Source organism: Hyperolius riggenbachi, chromosome 10, assembly GCF_040937935.1.
Source record: "Hyperolius riggenbachi isolate aHypRig1 chromosome 10, aHypRig1.pri, whole genome shotgun sequence".
NCBI classification, from domain to species: Eukaryota; Metazoa; Chordata; class Amphibia; order Anura; family Hyperoliidae; genus Hyperolius; species Hyperolius riggenbachi.
This window is the reverse complement of record NC_090655.1, coordinates 257,128,793-257,153,410: the sequence shown is the minus strand read 5'-3', so window position 1 is coordinate 257,153,410 and position 24,618 is coordinate 257,128,793. Positions and strand designations below refer to the sequence as shown.

The 24,618-nt window shown below is 47.4% G+C and overlaps 1 pseudogene; it reads right to left on the bottom strand.

Annotated features, from left to right (window-relative positions):
- The window catches only part of LOC137535840 (uncharacterized), a 117,369-nt pseudogene that overhangs the window by 75,732 nt on the left and 17,019 nt on the right, over nt 1–24,618 (bottom strand).

Genomic DNA, 24,618 nt, shown 5'->3' with positions numbered 1-24,618 from the left:
CTAAGGGCATCACAGACCTGTTATTGCTCGATCTCGCGTGGCTGAACGCCACTTGTCCCTCTAAGAAGTTGGACGCGGACCGCCGGGGGTCGCGTAACTAGTTAGCATGGGTGAGTCTCGTTTGTTATCGGAATTAACCAGCCAAATCGCTCCACCAACTAAGAACGGCCATGCACCACCACCCACAGAATCGAGAAAGAGCTATCAATCTGTCAATCCTTTCCGTGTCCGGGCCGGGTGAGGTTTCCCGTGTGGAGTCAAATTAAGCCGCAGGCTCCACTCCTGGTGGTGCCCTTCCGTCAATTCCTTTAAGTTTCAGCTTTGCAACCATACTCCCCCCAGAACCCAAAGACTTTGGTTTCCCAGAAGCTGCTCGGTAGGTCATGGTAACAACGCCATCGGATCGCTAGTCAGCATCGTTAATGGTCGGAACTACGACGGTATCTGATTGTCTTCAAACCTCCGACTTTCGTTCTTGATTAATGAAAACATTCTTGGCAAATGCTTTTGCTTTGGTTCGTCTTGCGCCGGTCCAAGAATTTCACCTCTAGCGGCACCATACGAATGCCCCCGGCTGTCCCTCTTAATCATGGCCCCCGTTCCAAAAACCAACAAAATAGAACCGGAGTCCTATTCCATTATTCCTAGCTGCAGTATCCAGGCGATCGGCCTGCTTTGAACACACTAATTTTTTTCAAAGTAAACGCTTCGGGCCCCCGAGACACTCAGTCAAGAGCATCGGGGGGGCGCCAAGAGCATCGGGGGGGCGCCAAGAGGCAGGGGCTGGGACAGGCGGTAGCTCGCCTCGCGGTGGACCGCCAGCTCGATCCCAAGATCCTACTATAAGCTTTTTAACTGCAGCAAATTTAATATACGCTATTGAGCTGGAATTACCGTGGCTGCTGGCACCAGACTTGCCCTCCAATGGATCCTCGTTGAAGGATTTAAAGTGTACTCATTTCAATTACAGGGCCTTGTTCCAAGTCCTGCATTGTTATTTTTCGTCACTACCTCCCCGTGTCAGGAGTGGGTAATTTGCGCGCCTGCTGCCTTCCTTGGATGTGGTAGCCGTTTCTCAGGCTCCCTCTCCGGAATCAAACCCTGATTCCCCGTTACCCGTGGTCACCATGGTAGGCACAAAAAGTACCATCGAAAGTTGATAGGGCAGACATCCAAATGCATTGTCGCTGTCACGGGGACATGCGATCGGTCCAAGGTTACCTAGGGTCACCAAAGCGGCCAGGGAGGGGAGGTTGGTGCCCCCCAGGCCCCCGTGTCAAACATATTTAATCTTTATTATCAGGTTGTCATTAGGTAAACTTAAATAGTGTAAGAACTATAATTAGAGAAACATATATATGCATATCTTATGGTATATGACTAATGTAACTGTTTGCATTATTATATCATGTGCAGTGTGTGTTTAATAATCCTATTATATCTGGTGTGCTGTGAATTATAATAACCGTATGAACTGCTTATGAACTATAGATACCCTTTCCCCCAGTAAGCTAAACTGGTGGTGAACCTTCACCCAGAAAGAATACACTCTTGGTGAACTGTAAAATTACCTTTCCCCTAGAGAGAATGAACTTTAAGTGACCCATTCAACTGTGTATAAACCCTGGAGTCGTAAATTTCAAGTGGCTCCATCCAAGGCCAACTCCCCCTCACATGTCTGTCTCTTGTGACGACTCTGAAACTCACGTGAGTACATAACTTGGTTAGGTACGATGTCCCCTATAAATATAGGTCAAGACACTGTTCAGATAAGACATTGCTGAGATATGCTGTAAGAGGTGGTACGTATCTTTTTAATTTATGTACTCCTGATGGCTGAGAAATGTTGCTAGATATTTTTACAATTGCTATTTTTATAATAACCCTGTTCTATGTGATCTTTGTATATTCTATGTTTATTATTACAAGAATACATTTATTTTAGGACAAAAAGTGATCTTGGTCTGAGACTCATTATTTCATTGGGGATATATGTGATACTAAAAATATATATTGTTGGTATGACTGGTTAAGAACCCATCTGACCGATCTGAGGAGAACAAACGCTTCACTGAGTTAATATTCTCCATAGTTGAATACCTATTTTATATAGGAGCTGGCACCCAGATTGGTTTTGGTCTGATAAATGCACACATCCCTGGGGGTCAGCGCTCATCAGCATGTATTAGCTCTAGAATTACCACAGTTATCCAAGTAACAGATGGAGCGATCAAAGGAACCATAACTGATTTAATGAGCCATTCACAGTTTCACTGTACTGGCCGTGTGTACTTACACGTGCATGGCTTAATCTTTGAGACAAGCATATACTACTGGCAGGACCAACCAGGTAGCCTGCGCGTGGCCTGGCACACCCCTGGGGAGAGGGGAGGCCAGGCACAAAACAGAGGCTGGGGGCAGCCCATAGAGAGTGGCGGGGCAGGCTGCGAGGGGGCGGGCGGCCAGGGAGGTCCGTGGAAACCTCTCCGGCACACACCACCTCCATCAGGTCCTCTCGCCACCCTGTGGGTCATCCCCACCCCAGCAGCTAGAGTAGCTTGCCCCTAGGGGCAGGCCTCCCTCCAGCTGCAGGGTGCTGCACTGAGGGGTCCAGGGGTCTGTGTCAGCCTTCCTTGGTGCCATCGGAGCATTGTGCTCTGCCACAGGCCTGCCTCAGCCTAGCCAGCATGGGGGAGGGGAGTGCCCTCTCCCTGCTGTCAACCTAGCTGTCAACCTAGCAGGAAACCGCAGCATCTTCAGGCCTCTGTTCATTTCCTACGGGTCTCTGCAAACTCACCTGTGCCTTTGGCCCCAGTCACCTGGGACAACCGAGCCTCACAAAGGATCTCCAGCCAGGGATCCGGGCGTCCATGGGCAGTGAGGGGAGAGCTCTCCCACCATCAGCAGCCGGGACCCTGTGGCCACGGCTCGGTGGTCAAATCTCCCCTGCCCCGACGCGGGTCTCCTCATCGATCAGTGGGGTCCAGGACTGATGCCGGCTTTCACCTGCCTCTGTTGGAGGGGGTTGGCCAGCCCGCCGGGTCCAACCTCCGCCCCTAGCCCTGCCGGCTTGTTCTCACCAGAAGAGCACCTCCCGACAATCTCCCCGAGGGTGGCAGGCTCGGGTCGGAAGCCGACCCCCCCTCCCGAGGGTAGTGGGGCCTCGCTCGGCCGGACCTGTGGAGCCCGACCTGGGGGCCAGTCGGCCCGGCTGCTCTCATCGGGGCCTCCGCTACAGAGGAATCCGACCGCCGCCAAACCCGGGTGGTGGCCTCGGCCAGGGACCCCCTCCACGCCCCCGGCCTCTCCTCCGGTCAGCTTGCCCCGCGGTTTGAACTCTCCTGCCTCTGGCTCCATCCGCCTCTTAGGGGAGCAGGACTTCGGTGGCCTCGGCGGGGGACCCCCTCCGCGCTCCTGGCCTCTCCTCTGGCCAGCTTGCCCCGCAGCGGCCCCACACGAGGCGTGGAGGGGTCCCGCGGACCCATCCACCCAACCGCCCAAGGCAACTGCTCGCTCCCCCTGCTCCTGCTATTCCGCCGGAGGGTGCCGAGCCCAGGTCTGTAGGGTTTGGAACCGGGGGGCACGACACCCAGCCGGGGAGCCAAAGCCACCCAACCTCCTGGAACTTCCGGGTCGGCCCGGGTGTTCAAATCCTCTCTCATCGGGACTTCCAGGGGACCTCCGGGGAGCGAGGCACCAGAATCGCCTGAAATCATTGAGGGTTGAGCAGGCTCATTTGAGACAGCTTGCCCCGCCACCTCCAGCATGGGCCCAAGCTGGCCAGAAAAACTGACATTTTTTTCCCTAACAGGTTTCAGTACAGGGCATGTTCTCGCCGGAGGAGCACCTCCCGACAATCTCCCCGAGGGTGGCGGGGTCGGGGAGGGTCGGAAGCTGACCCCCCCCCCCCCTCCCGGGGGGAGCGGGGCCTCGCTCGGCTGGACCTGTGGAGCCCCGCCTGGGGGCCAGTCGGCCCGGCCGCTCTCATTGGGGAATCCGCGTCGGAGGAGCCCGGCCGCTGCCAAACTCGGTCCGGCTGCCCTGCGAGTGCCCGGGCGGTGGCCTCGTCCGGGGACCCCCTCCACGCACCCCGGCCTCTCCTCCGGCCAGCTTTCCCCGCAGCTTGGACTCTCCTGCCTCTGGCTCCATCCACCTCTTAGGGGAGCAGTAGCCTCAGCGGAGGACCCCCTCCGCGCCCCCCCTCCTCCAGCCAGCATGCCCCGCGGCATCGACTCTCCTGCCTCTGGCTCCATCCACCCCTTAGAGGAGAAGGACCTCGCTGGCCTCGGCCAGGGTCCCCCTCCACGGCTCCCCGTCCTCCCGAGAGCCAGCCTGACAACCCCCCCTGCGCTACCGCCGCCCGCCACCGGGGGGCACCGGTCCTCCAGAGAGCCAGCCTGACCCCCCGCGCTACCGCCACCCACCACCGGGGGGTGCCGGGGCTCCCGGGTGCCGGGCTGCCCAGCGCTACCGCCGCCTGCCACTGGGGGACGTCGGTCCTCCCGAGAGCTGGCCTGACCCCCCAGCGCTACCACCGCCCGCCACCGGGGGCTCCAGTTTTCCGGAGAGCTGGCCTGACCCCCCCCGCGCTACCACCGCCCACCACCAGGGGGCGTTGGGGCTCACGGGTGGTGGGCTGACCCTCCCCGCGCTACCGCCGCCCACCAGCGGAGGGCGCCAGTCCTCCTGAGAGCCCCGGCGGCCCCCGGTGGCGGTAGCCCGTGGGGCAGGCTAGCTCTCGGGAGGACCGGCGTCCCCTGGTAGTGGGGGGTGGCAGGCGAGCTGGACGACACTTTCCAACCCGAATATCAGGTATCCGCTCATCTCTACTCAGAACATTAACAGGTATGCAGGAATCGAAGTCCAGATACACAGAGCAAGAAGCAGGCACACAGGCATGAAATCCACGTACTCAGAACATGAACAGGAACACAGGCTTGGAATCCAAACACTCGGAACAGGAACAAGGATACAGGAACTAAGACACAACACTAGATACAGGAGTCAGCGAATAGGGAGGCTGAGGGTCCAGCCGCACTAAGCTAGGCTTAGACAATGCAATGCAACAGCAAAGCCTGCTGGGAACTCAGGATGCTAAATGCTTCCACTAACTGAGCAGTTACTCTGCAGGTGATGGAACACTCCCATGCATATGCAAATAGGATCAGCCCTGCTGCTAGCTGATGTCTGCAGCCGCAGAGATCCCTGACACATGGATATGCAAAGGGGATGAAATTCATTGCTAGCTTATCGCTGCAATGACAGGCAGACCCGAGAATCCTTGCAGTTTGTTTAGCAACAATGGAAAAAAAATAAAAAGGAAACAAATGCAAGTTCTATCTAGACTTAGAACTAGCTTCTCACCAGTGTGAGTTCTCTTTCTTTTAACAATGCTTCTTTTGTATCCAAAACATTTCCCACACTCAGCACATGAATAGGGCTTCTCACCACTATGAGATCTCTCATGTCTTGCAAGATCTGAGTTCTGAACAATACATTTCCCACACTCAGCACATGAATTGGGCTTTTCACCTGTGTGAGATCTTTTATAATGAATAAGGCTTCCTTGAATTCCAAAACATTTACCACACTCAGTACATGACTACAGCTTCTCACCAATGTGAGTTCTCTCATGTCTAACCAGATGTGATTTCTGTATGAAACATTTCCCACACTCAGGACATGAATAGGGCTTCTCACCAGTGTGAGCTCTCTCATGATTGACAAGATTTGATTTCTGTACAAAACATTTCCCACACTTAGCACATGAATATGGCTTCTCACCAGTGTGACATCTCTCATGTCTGACCAGATCTGATTTTCGTATGAAACATTTCCCACACTCAGGACATGAATAGGGCTTCTCACCATTGTGAGATCTCTCATGGCTAACCAGATGTGATTTCTCTATGAAACATTTCCCACACTCAGCACATGAATGCGACTTCTCACCAGTGTGAGTTCTTTCATGTCTGGCAAGAGCTGATTTACAAACAAAACATTTCCCACACTCAGCACATGAATTAGGCTTTTCACCAGTGTGAGATCTCTCATGTCTGACAAGATGTGATTTCTGCATGAAACATTTCCCACACTCAGCACATGAATAGGGCTTCTCACCAGTGTGACATCTCTCATGTCTGACCAGATTTGATTTTCGTATGAAACATTTCCCACACTCAGGACATGAATAGGGCTTCTCACCAGTGTGAGATCTCTCATGGATAACCAGATGTGATTTCCTTATATAAAATTTCCCACACTCAGCACATGAATGTGACTTCTCACCAGTGTGAGATCTCTCATGGCTAACCAGATGTGATTTCCTTATAAAACATTTCCCACACTCAGCACATGAATGCGACTTCTCACCAGTGTGAGTTCTCTCATGTCTGGCAAGATCTGATTTCCAGACAAAACATTCCCCACACTCAGCACATGAATTGGGCTTTTCACCAGTGTGAGCTCTCTCATGTAAGACAAGTTCTGATTTCACCACAAAACATTTCCCACACTCAGTACATGAATACAGCTTCTCATCAGTGTGAGATCTCTCATGTCTGGCAAGATCTGATTTCCGGACAAACCATTTCCCACACTCAATACATAAATTGGGCTTCTTACCAGTGTGAAGTGTATTATGTCTGACCAGATGTGATTTCCGTGCAAAGCATTTCCCACACTCACTACATGAATGTGGCTTCTCACCGGTGTGAGATCTCTCATGTACAATAAGATTTAATTTCAGTGTAAACCGTTTCCCACACTCAGCACATGAATAGGGCTTCTCACCAGTGTGACATCTCTCATGTAAGACAAGTTTTGACTTCCGTGCAAAACATTTTCCACACTCAGCACATGAATAAGGCTTCTCACCAGTGTGAGTTCTCTCATGCCTGGCAAGATGTGATTTACGCACAAAACATTTCCCACACTCAGAACATGAATACGGTTTTTCACCATTGTGAGATCTCTTGTGTACAACAAGTCTTGATTTCTCAGCAAAACATTTCCCACACGTGGAACAGGAATAAGACCCTCTAGCAGGGGGAGAGCTGTGTTGGGTATAAGGTCCCTCGGGGTTAGACAGGTGAGGCGAGTCTGGGGGAATATTTGGGGTAACCAGGATATCTGCAGGAGACTCTTGTCCAGTGACATCATCATCCGTTGTACAGTCTGTGGATACAGAGAGACGAGCCTCTGAGAGGTTCCCAATGCCAGGAGTCCGCGCTGCAAATAGAGAAACATCATCACTTCCTGTTAGAGAATTCTGAGGGGAGGAACAATTATCATTAGGGATGGTCAGTAATCTGCTGATAATTCCAAGTTGATGCAAAATTTATGCAAATTTATGTAGCTTGGAATTCGGCCAAATGTATTTCCTGACAATTGCCGCTAAAAGAGCCTTTACCGGCAGTTACTGAATCCCTGCAGCCAAAAATGTCATCCGGTGTCCTGGAATGTCCGGCCAGCTCACTCCTCACTCTGACACTCTAATCGCACTGCTAACATCCAGCCACATGCACACCGAAACTGCCACAACCTTACTAATATTCCTCTTCTCCCCCCTCCTCCCCCACCTATCTCGGCTGCTCTCTGGAATGCCCGCTCAGTCTGCAACAAACTTACTTTCATCCATGACCTTTTCAATTCCAACGCCTTCACCTTCTTTGGGATCACAGAAACATGGCTGACCCCTTCTGACACGGTGTCACCTGCCGCCCTCTCTTATGGGGGATTCCACTTTAGTCACACGCCTAGAAGTGGGAATAAACATGGCGGTGGTGTGGGCATTCTTTTCTCTGATAGATGCTCCTTTAAGCCACTCACCCCCATTCCTTCTCTTTCTCTACCTTCCTTTGAAGTCCATGCAGTCCGTCTATACTCTCCCTCTAACCTCCAGATCGCAATAATCTACCGTCCCCCTGGCCCTGCTTCCTTCTTCCTAGATCACTTCTCTGCATGGCTCCTCCAGTTCCTGTCCTCAGAAATTCCTACGATTATTATGGGTGACTTTAACCTTTTGCCGACCGTGTCACTCCGATGGGCGTGGCCGCGGCGGCAGCCCCAGGACCGCCCAACGCCAATTGGTGTAAAGTCCTGGGGCTCTGTGTTGCAGGAGATGCGCGCGCACGCTGCGCGCCCATCTCCTGCTTGGGGGGCGGAGTTCCGCCACGCCTTCAGTCTCCGAGCGGCTATTGCCGTTCGGGAGACTGTTAGACGGCGTGATCGCCATCTATTTAGACTGTGCAGCGCTGCGATCAGCAGCAGCGCTGCACTGGGGACAGCCGTGTGGCACGGCTGTCCCCCTGGGGGACAAGAGAGCGATCGGCTCTCATAGGCAGAAGCCTATGACAGCCGATCGCCGTAGTTGGCTGGCTGTGGGGAGGGAGGGTGGGAGGGTTTAAAGAAACAGTTTTTTTTTTAAAAAAAAAACAGGAACAATAATATTTACAATAAAAAAATAAACATGGGGGGAGCGATCAGACCCCACCAACAGAGAGCTCTGTTGGTGGGGAGAAAAGGGGGGGGGGATCACTTGTGTGATGTGTTGTGCGGCCCTGCAGCTTGGCCTTAAAGCTGCAGTGGCCAATTTTACTCGAAATGGCCTGGTCACTAGGGGGGTTTAGCCCTGCAGTCCTCAAGAGGTTAACATTCATGTTGACGCTAACAATTCTGTTGCCACTAAACTTCAGTCACTTACTTCCTCCTACGGCCTGTCTCAGTGGTCCACTGCTCCGACTCACTCTAATGGTCATACACTTGACCTCATATTCACTCGTCTCTGTTCGATCACTGATTTCACTAATACTCCTCTCCCGCTCTCTGATCATAACTTACTAAACTTCTCTCTCTCCCCCTCTCTTCCTACCACGCTGCCTCAAGCAAGCTCACACATACGCAGGAACTACCACAACATAGACATGCAATCTGTCTCTGATGCCCTGGCACCTCTCCTCACACAACCGTTCACTGACCCTGACTCAGCAGCTGCTCACTACCACAGCTCAATCACGCAAGTCATGGATGCAATCGTACCCCTCACCAATGTCCGCCCACACCGTGTCAGTCGCCAACCCTGGCTGACCAAAGCTACTAAACAGCTAAAGGGGTGCTCTAGGGTAGCTGAACGCCGTTGGAGAAAAACCAATACTAATGAAGATTTCATTTCTTACAAAAAAGTTTAAAACTCCTCTCTCTTCTTCCCCGTGTGTATGGGCCTTTAAGCTTAGAATTAATGGTGCATGTAACCAGCCCAGTTACAATTTGAACTCGGAATTTACGATGTCTCCCCATCACCAGAGTCTACTTTATTTTATGTTGAGGGAACTGTTGATCTTATCAATTTATCCAGGATGCCTGGGAAAGCCTCCTCAGTAACAGTTGAGGCATCTAATTACATTTATGTTTGCTAAAGAATGTTTCTCCTTTGTATGTCAGTGCATATAAGCTGTGTTTTTCAGTGTTTGTCAGGAACAAGTCCGACGAAGGCTTTTTATAAACCAAAAGCTCACTGTTTATCCATCTCTAAGTTAGCCAATAAATGGTGTCATCCTGATTCAAAACTCCTTGCTTCTGCAAAACAATCATACTTTTCCCCCCTCATATCCTCCCACTTGCACAATCCAAAGCGCCTGTTCAGTACTTTCAACTCCCTTCTCCGTCCACCCCCTTCTCTTCCTTCTTCATGCTTATCAGCTGAAGAATTTGCAACATACTTTACAGATAAAATTGCAAAAATCCGTAGTGTGTTTTCCATGCAGACATCAAACTCCATCTCCACTCCTCTTGTTGACTGCTCTCTTTCCAGTTTCTCTCCACTCTCCGAACATTCTCTCTCCTCTCTTATCTCCAAATCCCATCTAACCACCTGTTCTCTGGATCCTATCCCATCACATCTCATTCCACAGCTATCCACATCCCTCATCCCTGCCCTATTATCGCTGTTTAACCTATCCCTCTCCACTGGAATTTTTCCATCCTCACTTAAGAAGGCTATTGTAACACCACTACTTAAAAAAACATCTCTAGACCCCACCGAACTTGCTAACTACCGCCCAGAGTCACTTCTCCCATTTGCATCTAAATTAGTTGAATGCCACATTCATGCTGAACTGAGTCAGTATTTATCTGCAAATTCCTTACTTGATCAGTTCCAGTCTGGCTTCCGGGCAAACCACTCCACAGAAACGGCCCTCACCAAAGTAGCCAATGATCTCCTCACAGCTAAATCCAAATGCTATTATTCCATACTCATCCTTCTAGATCTGTCATCAGTATTCGACACTGTCGACCACACTCTACTCCTACAAATCCTTTCATCTATAGGAATAAAGGATCTCACTCTCTCCTGGATATCTTCCTACCTCTCTGGAAGGTCTTTCACTGTTTCTTATTCAGATCAGGCCTCCTCTTTACATCCTCTGTCTGCAGGGGTACCTCAAGGCTCTGTCCTCGGTCCCCTCCTCCTTTCCATCTACATGCACGGTCTTGGTAACTTAATCAACTCATTTGGTTTTCAATACCACCTATATGCAGATGATACACAACTGTACCTCTCAGCCCCAGACCTTAACTCCCTCCTCACACGGGTTCCCGACTGCCTGTCCGCTATATCCTCTTTCATGTCCTCCCACTTCTAAAAACTTAATATGAATAAAACTGAACTAATAGTCTTTCCACCATCCCTGTCCACCTCTTTGCCTGATATTACAATAAATGTTAACAACACGTGTATAACATCAGTTCCCAAAGCACAGTGCTTGGGGGTAATATTTGATTCTTCTCTCTCATTTATTCCTCACATCAACTCCCTAACCAGCTCCTGTTATCTCCAACTCAAAAACATAGCACGTATCCGACCTTTTCTCTCTCATGACACAACTAAAATGTTAGAACATGCTCTTATTATATCTCGATTGGACTATTGCAATATACAGTGGGTTGCAAAAGTATTCGGCCCCCTTGAAGTTTTCCACATTTTGTCACATTACTGCCACAAACATGCATCAATTTTATTGGAATTCCACGTGAAAGACCAATACAAAGTGGTGTACATGTGAGAAGTGGATCGAAATTAATCATACATCATTCCAAACATTTTTTACAAATAAATAACTGCAAAGTGGGGTGTGCGTAATTATTCGGCCCCCTGAGTGAATGCTTTGTAGAACCACCTTTTGCTGCAATTACAGCTGCCAGTCTTTTAGGGTATGTCTCTACCAGCTTTGCACATCTAGAGACTGAAATCCTTGCCCATTCTTCTTTGCAAAACAGCTCCAGCTCAGTCAGATTAGATGGACAGCGTTTGTGAACAGCAGTTTTCAGATCTTGCCACAGATTCTCGATTGGATTTAGATCTGGACTTTGACTGGGCTTCAAGGGGGCCGAATACTTTTGCAACCCACTGTATTGCTTGGTGGACTTCCAACTAAGCGACTAGCACCGCTCAATTCTGTACTGAACTCTTCTGCTCGACTCATTCATCTCTCCTCTCGCTCTGCCTCTGCTGCTCCTCTCTGTCAAGCTCTTTACTGGCAACCAATTAACCAGAGGATTCAGTTCAAACTCTTAACCCTAAACTACAAATCTCTCCATAATCTCTCTCCCCTGTACATCTCCTCACTAGTCTCCAGATATCAACCCAACCGCAATCTCAGATCTGCACACAAGCTTCTTTTATCCTCTTCTACAATTACCTCCTCACATTCACGTGTACAAGACTTCTCACATGCCTCACCCCTCCTATGGAATGCCCTTCCACAGCACATCCTTCACTCTCCCACCTTTGAAATCTTTAAACGCTCCCTGAAAACCCACCTTTTCCGACAAGCATATTTTCTAGTTTAGGCCATGCAACCACTAAATAACCTAATTACGCACTGCCTGTACATATACTGTATACTTCCCCTACCTCTTGTTTCCACCACATTCCTTTAGATTGTAAGCTCTCAAGGGCAGGGCTCTCACCCTTTTGTGTCTTGGAATGTTATTAATTTAATTGCTTGCACTGTTAGACATTTATACATTTTAGTCATCATGTTAAATTTGATATTGTAATCACAGTTCTGTATTTTGTACCAGTGTTCATATTTGATGTATATAATTGTATGTATCATTACAGGGAGTGCAGAATTATTAGTCAAATTAGTATTTTGACCACATCATCCTCTTTATGCATGTTGTCTTACTCCAAGCTGTATAGGCTCGAAAGCCTACTACCAAATAAGCATATTAGGTGATGTGCATCTCTGTCTAATGACATCAACACCCTGTATCAGGTGTGCATAATTATTAGGCAACTTTCTTTCCTTTGGCAAAATGGGTCAAAAGAAGGACTTAGGCTCAGAAAAGTCAAAAATAGTAAGATATCTTGCAGAGGGATGCAGCACTCTTAAAATTGCAAAGCTTCTGAAGCGTGATCATCGAACAATCAAGCGTTTCATTCAAAATAGTCAACAGGGTCACAAGAACCGTGTGGAAAAATCAAGGCACAAAATAACTGCCCATGAACTGAGAAAAGTCAAGCGTGCAGCTGCCAAGATGCCACTTGCCACCAGTTTGGCCATATTTCAGAGCTGCAACATCACTGGAGTGCCCAAAAGCACAAGGTGTGCAATACTCAGAGACACGGCCAAGGTAAGAAAGGCTGAAAGACGACCACCACTGAACAATACACACAAGCTGAAACATCAAGACTGGGCCAAGAAATATCTCTAAGGTTTTATGGACTGATGAAATGAGAGTGAGTCTTGATGGGCCCGTGGCTGGATTGGTACAGGGCAGAGAGCTCCAGCCCGACTCAGACGCCTGCAAGTTGGAAGTGGAGTACTGGTTTGGGCTGGTATCATCAAAGATGAGCTTGTGGGGCCTTTTCGGGTTGAGGATTGAGTCAAGCTCAACTCCCAGTCCTACGGCCAGTTTCTGGAAGGCACCTTCTTCAAGCAGTGGTACAGGAAGAAGTCTGCATCCTTCATGAAAAACATGATTTTCATGCAGGACAATGCTCCATCACATGCATCCAAGTACTCCACAGCGTGGCTGGCAAGAAAGGGTATAAAAGAAGAAAAACTAATGACATGGCCTCCTTGTTTACCTGATCTGAACCCCATCGAGAACCTGTGGTCCATCATAAAATGTGAGATTTACAAGGAGGGAAAACAGTACACCTCTCTGAAAAGTGTCTGGGAGGCTGTGGTTGCTGCTACACACAATGTTGATGGTGAACAGATCAAAACACTGACAGAATCCATGGATGGCAGGCTTTTGAGTGTCCTTGCAAAGAAAGGTGGCTATATTGGTCACGGATTTGTTTTTGTTTTGTTTTTGAATGTCAGAAATGTATATTTGTGAATGTTGAGATGTTATATTGGTTTCACTGGTAAAAATAAATAATTGAAATGGGTATATATTTGTTTTTTGTTAAGTTGCCTAATAATTATGCACAGTAATAGTCACCTGCACACACAGATATCCCCCTAAAATAGCTAAAACTAAAAACAAACTAAAAACTTCTTTCACAAATATTCAGCTTTGATATTAATGAGTTTTTTGGGTTCATTGAGAACATGGTTGTTGTTCAATAATAAAATTATTCCTCAAAAATACAACCTAATAATTCTGCACTCCCTGTATGTATCCCTTGTTTGTTTTCTTACATTGTACAGTGCCACGGAATATGTTGGCGCTTTATAAATAAATAATAAAAATATTAATAACACTGAGGCGGGACACATCTAATGCTAGAGACAGAGTCTCGCAGGTTAAGCACAACCAATCTGAGGCTGAGGAGACGCTTAGAGAACATGAAGCTGCCATTCCCACTCTGCAGCACCAGATCAAAGCCCCAGAAGAATGAGCCGTCGATGTGGAAAACTGCAATAGATGCAACAACCTTAGTTGAATCGGGGTGCCTGCAAGCTCAGAGGATAGAGATGTGCCAAAATTTATAGAAGATCTGTTGCGGGCATTGCTGCCTGCTGACACTTTCTCACCTGTGTTTGTAACTGAAAGAGCTCATCGTTTGCTCACGAGGCAAAGGCCTCTGGGTGCTCCAGCGAGGTCACTAATATTTAAAATGCTAAACTTTAAAGGACCACTATTCTGAAAATCTTTAAATATATGTAAACATATACAAACAAGAAGTATGTTTCTTCCAGAGTAAAATGAGCCATAAATTACTTTTCTCCTATGTTGCTGTCACTTACAGTAAGTAGTAGAAATCTGACATTACCGACAGGTTTTGGACTAGCCCATCTCCTAACTGGGGATTTTAAGGGTTTTCTTTCTTTTCAAAAGCACTTAGTGAATGGCAGTTGCTCCATCCAACTGCCAAAAAAGTGTGCAGCGAGCACGGAGGCTGGCTAGCATCTTTTTCAAGAAGTGTCTTTATAAAGAATAAAGGCCATGCTGAGAATCCCCCATGGAGAGATGGACTAGCCCAAAACCTGTCGGTAATGTCAGATTTCTACTACCTACTGTAAGTCACAGCAACAGAGAAGAAAAGTAATTTATTGCTCATTTTACTCCGGAACAAACATGCTTTTTATTCGTATGTGTTTACATATATTTTAAATGTTAAGATTTTCGCAACAGTGGTCTTTTAAAGACAGAGATGCAATCCTGACGGCAGCACAGAAAGTAGGTAATCTTGCTTTTGAAAATACAAAACTGATGTTTTTTTCCTGACTTCACTGTGGAGACGCAGTGCCTCAGGAGGTAATTTACACACACAAAAGAAAAACTAAGGGAGAAAAATATTGTATAGGTGATGCTGTTCTCTGCGAAACGTAGAGTACAGGATGGGGAAACCGTTCCTTTTTTTCCCCGAAAAACCCGAGGATGTTTTGTCCTGATTGGACATACTTGCAAGACACTGATCAGAATATAGGTACCCATGAGCTCTGCTGTAATGGTCATACAACTATTGCCCTGTTACTGCACTTTTATACTATGACATACCTATGCAGACATAGTCAACTTGCCTATTCCTTATATACGACAGACAAATATCACGTTTGTACTGTGAAAAAGGCAATCAGGAGCGAAGCAGTTCGTTTCGGCCCACGGTGCTCAGCGCCAAAACAAGGTGCCCCATAGCAGTAATGTAATACGGAGATACCATCCGAAACAGCGACAGTCCCTTGTTGGAACTACGCCAATGTGACACTGCCCACTCCATCCGGCGGTGTATCCATTGCTTGGCAGCATGAGAGCTATTTTACTAGAGCCATAATTACATCTGATGCCTTAAACGGATGTTAGCTACATTTTGTTCACTATTGGAGGTGAATAAAAATCCTTTTGTGAGAAAACGCGGAAAAGCCGCCGCCAATACTCAGAGTGTGGCAGCTGACTCCGCGTTCAACATGACAGCTGGCGCGCAGTCGGAGCGCGGAGAAACCGCCGCATGCTCTAACAGCAGGGTGGCGGTTTCCGCGCCCAATGCGGCAATTTGCGCACATGGGCCTGCTCCTCTCAGTAATGCGGAATGCGGAGAAAACGCCGCACGCACAGACAGTGGTGCGGCAGATTCCGCATCCAACACGGCAGAGACATTGCAGGACATGACTGGTGTGGCTGGGACTGATAGTCCACATTGGTTTAGGAGGACGCGCGCGCAGAGAGGCAGGGCCTTTATGGTAGTCAGAAGGGGGTCAGCTGACCAAGCCGGTCAGCTGACAAATTCAGTAACTTTCATTGGTCCAGCACTTAGGGGTGGCGCTGGAGAGCGCTAGTGTATATATACTGGGTGCTGGTCATTCATCTGGTGTCTGGCGTTGCGATCACCACGTGGTAGCACTCAGACCTTGTCAGTATCTGTGTTATTAGACAGTTTCCAAGGTGTTGATGATCACGGAGCTCACACCTTAGTCTAGGAATTCAGTACCACCTGTATCATTGTTATTATCTAGTTTAGTTCCTGGAGTGTGAGAATCTTGGAGCTCACACTCAAGCTTAGATATTGTTGATTATTTGTTATGACCTTCTGCTTTCCTGACCATTCTTCTGATCTCTGATTCTGTACCTTGTCATTCTGATACCCTGTTGCCAAACTCTGCTAGACCCAGGTTTCTGCATCTGTCTCCTGTCTCTGTACTGTATCTGTCCGTGTGTTAACGACCTGGCCTGTCTGACCTCGAGAACTATCGCTCCTGTTAGGAGATAGTTCACCAGATCTGGTAGTGACTCTGCCATTGGTGTCACTCACGTTCTGTCCTTCCCATTTCCCTCAGCCTGGCTCCGCCCCTTGGGGAGCATCAGACCTGGGGAAGGAATCTGATCCAAAGCAGTATCTGATACTGTCTAGCACTCACGGGTGCTTTCCTCAAAGTATTACTGTTGCACCAAACATCTTTCAGGTGTCCAGAGGTTAGTAGGTATATCTGATTATCAGTGATACTGCAGATCATCAATAATCGGGTATATATCTGTATTCTCGGTGATACTGCAGATCGCCGGTAATCAGATTCTCTCTGTATTACACCGATCGTTACACTTTTCTTCAAAGTCATCCTGTGAAGGTCATTTTCTACAATACATGCTGAGGGGATCTGAGGTTGTCGGACTCCCTCCTGAACCCCCCCTCCCCCCATAAAAGGTAGCAGCATCTGCCATTTTCTCACTTTGTCTGCTGCTGATATTAATAAGTGAAGGGAGAGACATTGGAGAGACAGGGAAAGCGTTAAATAGGAGGTCTGTTAGCTTGCTCCTTGCTGATATTTTTTGCTGTAAAGCACCCCAAAACCGCTCTTTTGAGAGCTTATGTTCTTGTGATGTGTTTTTTTTTTTGTGACACTGACACTGCATATACAGCCCTGTCTGTCGCAGCTGGCCTTTGCTAATTGCTATACTGTGCCAGGCCCAGCACATTCAATGCCTACCTTTTCACTGCACCTGTGTGACTGCTGCACATTGTATTATAATTGTAATAACTGCACATTGTAATACCAGTCACTGCATACCTTTCACTGCATCTGTGTGACAGCACGCTGTTTTCTATACCAGTCACTGCATACCTTTTCACTGCACCTGTGTAACTGCTGCATATTGTATTATAATTGTAATAACTGCCCATTGTATTATAATACCAGTCACTGCATAACTTTCACTGCATCAGTGTGACAGCACGCTGTTTTATATACCAGTCACTGCATACCTTTTCACTGCATCTGTGTGACCGCACGCTGTTTTATATACCAGTCACTGTGCATACCTTTTCACTGCACCTGTGTGACTGCACATTGTTCTACCAGCAGTCACTGCATACCTTTCACTGCACCTGTGTGACTGCACATTGTTCTACCAGCAGTCACTGCATACCTTTCACTGCACCTGTGTGACTGCACATTGTTATACCAGCAGTCACTGCACCTGTGTGACTGCACATTGTTCTACCAGCAGTCACTGCATACCTTTCACTCCACCTGTGTGACTGCACGTTGTTATAGCAGTAGTCACTGCATACCTTTCACTGCACCTGTGTGACTGCACATTGTTCTACCAGCAGTCACTGTCACTGCATACCTTTCACTGCACCTGTGTTACAGCACGCTGTTTTATATACCAGTCAGTGCACACCTTTTCACTGCACCTGTGTGACTGCACATTGTTATACCAGCAGTCACTGCATACCTTTCACTGCACCTGTGTGACTGCACATTGTATTATACCAGCAGTCAGTGTGTACCTTTCACTGCACCTGTGTGACTGCACATTGTATTAGTCAAGTCAGTGCATACCTTTCACTTTATCCCCCCCAATATGGACAAAACAACAGGCAGAGGAAATCCACCCAGCAGGTCTGTTCGAGGTTGTGCTGTCATGATTTTGTGAGGCCCTGGACCAAAGTACAGTGTTCAGAAGGCACGTTGCATCAACTCCCAATACTGTCAGGACGTAGATGACTATTTAACACAGAACACCTCAGCTTCTGCGTGGAACCGTGACATATCTTCCTCCTCCTGCTCTGATTCTGGCACCCCACTTAACACTCAGTTGGCAGCCACCAAAGTGCCATCATCCTAGGGCTCAGCAGTGTGGAAATTATTTTGTGTGTCTGTCGCAGATGAGAGCAATGCCATCTGTACTCTCTGCCACCGAAAATTGAGCCGTGGAAAGACCAAAACCTGCGTAAGGACAACTGCCTTACAAAGGCACATGATGAAAAAGCACAAACTGCAATGGGATGACCACCTGAGGAAAAGCAGAACACAAAAGCAAAGCCACACACCGCAGTGGAAGATACCAGGCCGCAATTATTTCTCAAAAAAGGCGATAACCAAACTGTACCGTTATGTTGAAAGGCAAGTGGTATCATCTCTGGCACACAGCTTTGGGTGGGTCAAGGGTCCATCTGACCACGAATGCCTGGTCTGCAAAGCACGATCAGGCCTGCCCGAAGACTAAGTCAGTCCCCACACACAGCATCTCTGCCTGTACACCGTGTGACTGCCTTCTCCGCCACCACCAACAGGGTCCAGGACTCCAGATGGATTACTGAATTTTTAACAAAAACAATAATAATTTTTTTCTGGTGCGTGTACATGCCTGCCTAATTTTTTCTGGCTGCACTGCGGCTGCGACAACAAAAAGCATGTACATGTGTCAATTCCCCTTTGTGATAGTTACCTTGCCGCGGTGAAGGGGCTTGCGTATCACAATGAAGCAATGACTGGCTATATGAGTGTGTTGGGGGACACAACTGACCCAAGATAAGGCCATTGCTACATTGTGGACAGACCAAATTCGATCAGCTGGACAGTCACTTTTGTTCAGTCATTGAGCTACCTCAGCCCGACCACATGGGCTAGAAAACCGCCATCACCTGCTCTCTCGCCATGGTGTGCACTAGTCCAGCATGGCCATCACTACACAACAGCTGTTTGCGGTGCGTTACACAGTGAGTTTGGTGTGTCAGTGTGAAGTAGTACACTAATTACACTACCTGATTGATGTATACACACGCAAGATGTTTTAAAGCACTTTATGCCTCCAATTTAGCAATGCAATGTGATTTCTGCCCTTAAAACCCTGCTGTGCATCAAACCCTGATTTTTCCCCGGGACTTTTGGCGTGTATCCCACTCCGCCATGTCCCCCTAAAGGTGTTAGGCCCCTGAAACATCTTTTCCATCACTTTTGTGGCCAGAATTAGTGTTTGTAGTTTTGAATGTTCGCGTGCCCATTGAAGTCTGTTGTGGTTCGCGCGAACGCGAACTTTTGCGGAAGTTCGCGTTCGAGGTTCGCGAACATAAAATAGGAGATTCGAGCCATCTCTACTAATAATCCAATCTTTTTCATCCAATCTTACCATTTCTATGTAATATAAGGGAACTGCCTAAATTATCCATTCAATATCTTCACTAAGTTTACCCTTGTACTACATAGATTCGGTAAAATTGGACGAAAAGGATTGGACCATTAGTGGCCACCTTTAGTCTAATACTTACCAGGGTTGTGGATTTGGTACAAAAATCATCTGACTCCTCAGTTTATTGAAACCACCGACTGACTCCAGGTGCCGTATGCAATTCACCTGTTCACCTGAGTTTTCTCCTAGGTGAGATTCTAAAACTTGTCAATAAAATGCCCTTGAAACCACCAGCAAGAAAAAATGTTTACCTACTTTTTGATACTTTTTTCCATTGCAAGGTGCTAAAAAGTTATTTTGAATCCAGGGCTGTGGAGTCGGTGCTAAAATCATCCGACTCCAACTCCTCAGTTTATGAAACCACCAACTCCAACTCCAAGTACCCTAAAATTGTTTAGACTCCGACTCCTCGACTCCGACTCCTTAGTCTAATACTTACCAGGGCTGTGGATTTTGTACAAAAATCATCCGTCTCCTGACTCCCCGATGCCTCAGTTTATGAAACCACCAACTCCGACTCTAGGTACCCAAAATTGCTCCAACTCCGACTCCACAGCCCTGTTTAAATCAAAGATGAAAAATTTTTTTCCATAAGAAAACCCAGGTGAAAAAGTGAATTGCATATATATATATATATATATATATATATATATATATATATATATATATATATATATATATATATATATATATATGGGCCCAGGTGCCCAAAATATGCTCCAACTGCTGCCGGGGAGTTTTACAGCAGCAGGGAGAGCCGTTCCCCAACTCGCCAGCAACACGTAAACACACACCCATCAGGAGTCCCTCTTTATAAATGGCACTACATGGCAATCTTTTCAGTGTGACCTGTGCACCAATCACACACCCTCAAACTGTGCGAACAGCTGCAAATAAAACCCTGGATACACTGTCTGTACGAACCCAGCAGCTACACTAGACATGGGTTTAGAGCTGAAATATGCATGCAAAGTCTGCTAAACACGTGCTGTGATGTTGTACATATTAGTAAACTGGAGTGTGATTTCTGCTCTCCTAGCTAATCCTGCATTTCTTAACAGGCCCTGCACACGCTTATTGCACTGAGAGCTGAGAGAACTCTGTCCATCCGTGGAAGGACGACACACAAGCTTTACATCTATAACAAGGGTGCAAACACACTGTGCAGGCTTATGCTACTACACCAGATTCCCTGCTAAAGGTGCGTACACACTCTTGATTTCTTCAAACGACCATTCTGACAACAGTTTCCCCGTGTGTACAGTATGTCGGCAGGCTGATAAGACTAGTATTAACTGATCCACCAAGTGGATCAGTCAAAACCTGCCTTATCAGCCTGCCGACAAACTGTACACATGGGAAAACAGTCGTCAGAACAGCCACGCACGGGTGGGTCTGACGACCCGTCGTTTGAAGAAATCAGGAGTGTGTACGCACCTTTACACTTCAACTGCAGCTGGAGCGCACTATGTGATGCGCAAGATGAACTCCTTATATCTCGGAGATAACGAACACATGTGTCGCTGAAGAGATTTTATATGGGTGCACAGGCTTTCTCCTTACTGCAGCAGATGGTACAACTAGCCTTGGAAAGGTTGCCCATGTGAGATTACACACAAACTATGCCTGCAGTATTCAGGGGGGAAACAATAAGCTGTTAATTGTTGGTACAGTATAATCCTTTTATAACAAACTCTATTATAGTAAACATTCTGGTATAGTAAACCACCTCTCCAGGTCACGATTAATCTCTATTATAAGTCTATGGGAGCAAAGTCTAGTATAGTAAACTCTGATATAATAAAACTGTTTTAGTAAACATGTATTTGGCCCCATGTGACGCTGACTCTGGATATAGTAAACAGTGGGCGGTGCATGCGTCACATGTCAGTGTGAAATCCATGGTCTGCTGCTCACATCAGGCTGGTTGCAGGTGAGTTGATGCCTGATAACATTTGTAAGACAAGAATGACACCGGCCCTGGATATACAGTACTGTACAAAAAAGCAGCCTGGGGAAAATGAATAATAATGTGAACATAAACAACAGAGGATGCAGCATTACCACTTCCACTTTGCAATCACCACTGAAAGTATCATCACAGTCCTCCCACAGGATTATACACACTCCTGGGTATCTCCTCCCTTGTTACAGATGAGGCTCCTAGTAGCGAATGGAGCAAAACTAGGGTATTTTCACTTGTAGTGCAGATAAGAGTGGGCCTACTTGCTACAAAACTAAGGAGAGTGGAGAGGAGAATGCCAAGTCCCGCCCGCAGAGGTATTAGAGCCACTCACAGGAAGTAAGTGGCTGCCTCTATTCAGTGATGGCTGCAATTTTTAAGGAGTACTGGATACTGCAACAGCAATTTGTCCAGCCTGGCTATGCAGCCCTAAGGTATACTTAACCTTGTAGTCCTCCAAATGTGCAAGTGCTTGTTCTATACCTCCAATGCAGGAAGCCCGCAGCAGCCTAAAGCTCTGCTTCTTTCCTGTCAGCATCCGAGGCACGATCCATCCAGACCACCTTGGCCTGTTGCAGGCTAAACGTGTGATAGAAGTCATCAGTTGGCTGGGAGTGCTGCCAATTACGGCCCATGCTGTGCTATGACAGGAAGTGATGGTGTCGAGGGCGGGAGCCTTGACCCCGCCCTCCAGACCATTGCATCCATCCTGTCTGTGTGTGAGAGGGAGCAGCGTCATGACAGCCCAGAGCTCAGCAGCCCCTCCATGCACCATACAGAACAGTACCTCCCGCAGCCTCCTCCACCAGGCAACAAGTCCCCAGGTCCAGCAATGCAGCCCCCGCTATGCCGCAACCCACACATGAGCTGGTGAACTGCCCCGCAGAGGCAGCAAAACTGACCCACAGATGAAGCTCACACTGTTCTCTCTGCTACACTCAGGCTCCTCCATGCTATGGAAAGGAGAGTCAGTGGCGCTGGGCCGAATATGTAGCATGCGGACCATAGGATGCACTAACATTTACCCCACATTTGGAAGCGAAAAAGTGCATCTTATAGTCTGAAAAATATGGTAATAGGGGTGTGATGTGTGTAATGTGACTGCACAGTGTGCCTGTAATGAGGAATAACCACACTATGTACACAGGGAATGTGAGAAGTAATAGGGGTGTGATGTGTGTAATGTGACTGCACATTGTGCCTGTAATGAGGTATAAACACACTATGTACACAGGGAATGTGAGAAGTAATAAGGGTGTGATGTGTGTTATGTGACTGCACAGTGTGCCTGTAATGAGGAATAACCACACTATGTACGCAGGGAATGTGAGAAGTAATAGGGGTGTGATGTGTGTAATGTGACTGCATAGTGTGCCTGTAATGAGGTATAAACACACTATGTACACAGGGAATGCGAGAAGTAATAGGGGTGTGATGTTTGTAATGTGACTGCACAGTCTGCCTGTAATGAGGTATAAACACACTATGTACACAGGGAATGTGAGAAGTAATAGGGGTGTGATGTGTAATGTGACTGCACAGTGTGCCTGTAATGAGGTATAAACACACTATGTACACAGGGAATGTGAGAAGTAATAGGGGTGTGATGTGTAATGTGACTGCACAGTCTGCCTGTAATGAGGTATAAACACACTATGTACACAGGAAATGTGAGAAGTAATAGGGGTGTGATGTGTGCAATGAGACTGCACAGTGTGCCTGTAATGAGGTATAAACTGAGACTGCACAGTGTGCCTGTAATGAGGTATAAACTCACTATGTACACAGGGAATATGAGAAGTAATAGGAGTGTGATGTGTGTAATGTGACTGCACAGTGTTCTTGTAATGAGGTATAAACACACTATGTACACAGGGAATATGAGAAGTAATAGTGGTGTGATGTGTGTAATGTGACTGCACAGTGTGCCTGTAATAAGGTATTAACACACTATGTATGCAGGGAATGTGAGAAGTAATAGGGGTGTGATGTGTGTAATGTGACTGCACAGTCTGTCTGTAATGATGTATAAACACACTATGTACACAGGGAATGTGAGAAGTAATAGGGGTGTGATGTGTAATGTGACTGCACAGTGTGCCTGTAATGAGGTATAAACACACTATGTACACAGGAGATGTGAGAAGTAATAGGGGTGTGATGTGTTTAATGTGATTGCACAGTATGCCTGTAATGAGGTATAAACACACTATGTACACAGGGAATGTGAGAAGTAATAGGGGTGTGATGTGTAATGTGACTGCACAGTGTGCCTGTAATGAGATATAAACACACTATGTACACAGGGAATGTGAGAAGTAATAGGTGTGTGATGTGTAATGTGACTGCACAGTGTGCCTGTAATGAGGTATAAACACACTATGTACACAGGGAATGTGAGAAGTAATAGGGGTGTGATGTGGGTAATGTGACTGCACAGTGTGCCTATAATGAGGTATAAACACACTGTGTACACAGGGAATGTGAGAAGTAATAGGGGTGTGATGTGTGTAATGTGACTGCACAGTGTGCCTGTAATGAGGTATAAACACACTATGTACACAGGGAATGTGAGAAGTAATAGGGGTGTGATGTGTGTAATGTGACTTCACAGTGTGCCTGTAATGAGGTATAAACACACTTCAGGGATGCTCATCCGGATCCAGGGTACCTGGGTTAACACAGGTATCCGACCATTTTTCGGATCCGGATATCTGGGCCCAGATCCGGATAGCTATCTGCGGATATCTGGCCGCATAACTCGGGTACCCGCGGATATCCGGATCCGGGTAGTGAAAGTAAGGAGATGATGTCATTGAGCCAATCAGAGGGCTCCCAGCAGGAGCCCTAGCAACCAATCAGAGGGGAACCCTGGCCAGCCCCACCGGACCTCATTGAGCCAATCAGAGGCCTCCCAGCCTAAGCCCTAGCACCCAATCACAGAAGGGAACCCTGGCCAGCCCCCCTGTATAATAAGGAGGGCTGGCATGATGAGACAGATCGTCCTTGCATGTGTGGCTGGCTGGTCACTGACAGACTTGCTCCAGTGCTGTTGGCTTAGCAAGTGCTGTATACAGTGATAAACCTAAAGATTTGAGTGCTAAACACCTTCACACTACACTATTGTTCTATTGGTTTTTCTAGCTAGCTAGCTTGTAATTGTTTGCTTTCATTCACTCAGTTAGGTCCTGTCTGTGTCTGTGTGTGCTGTGCAGGCCAGCAGGACAGTATAGGGAATAGGAGGATTACTGTGTTATTGTATTGTAGATAGTACTGCAGTTAGT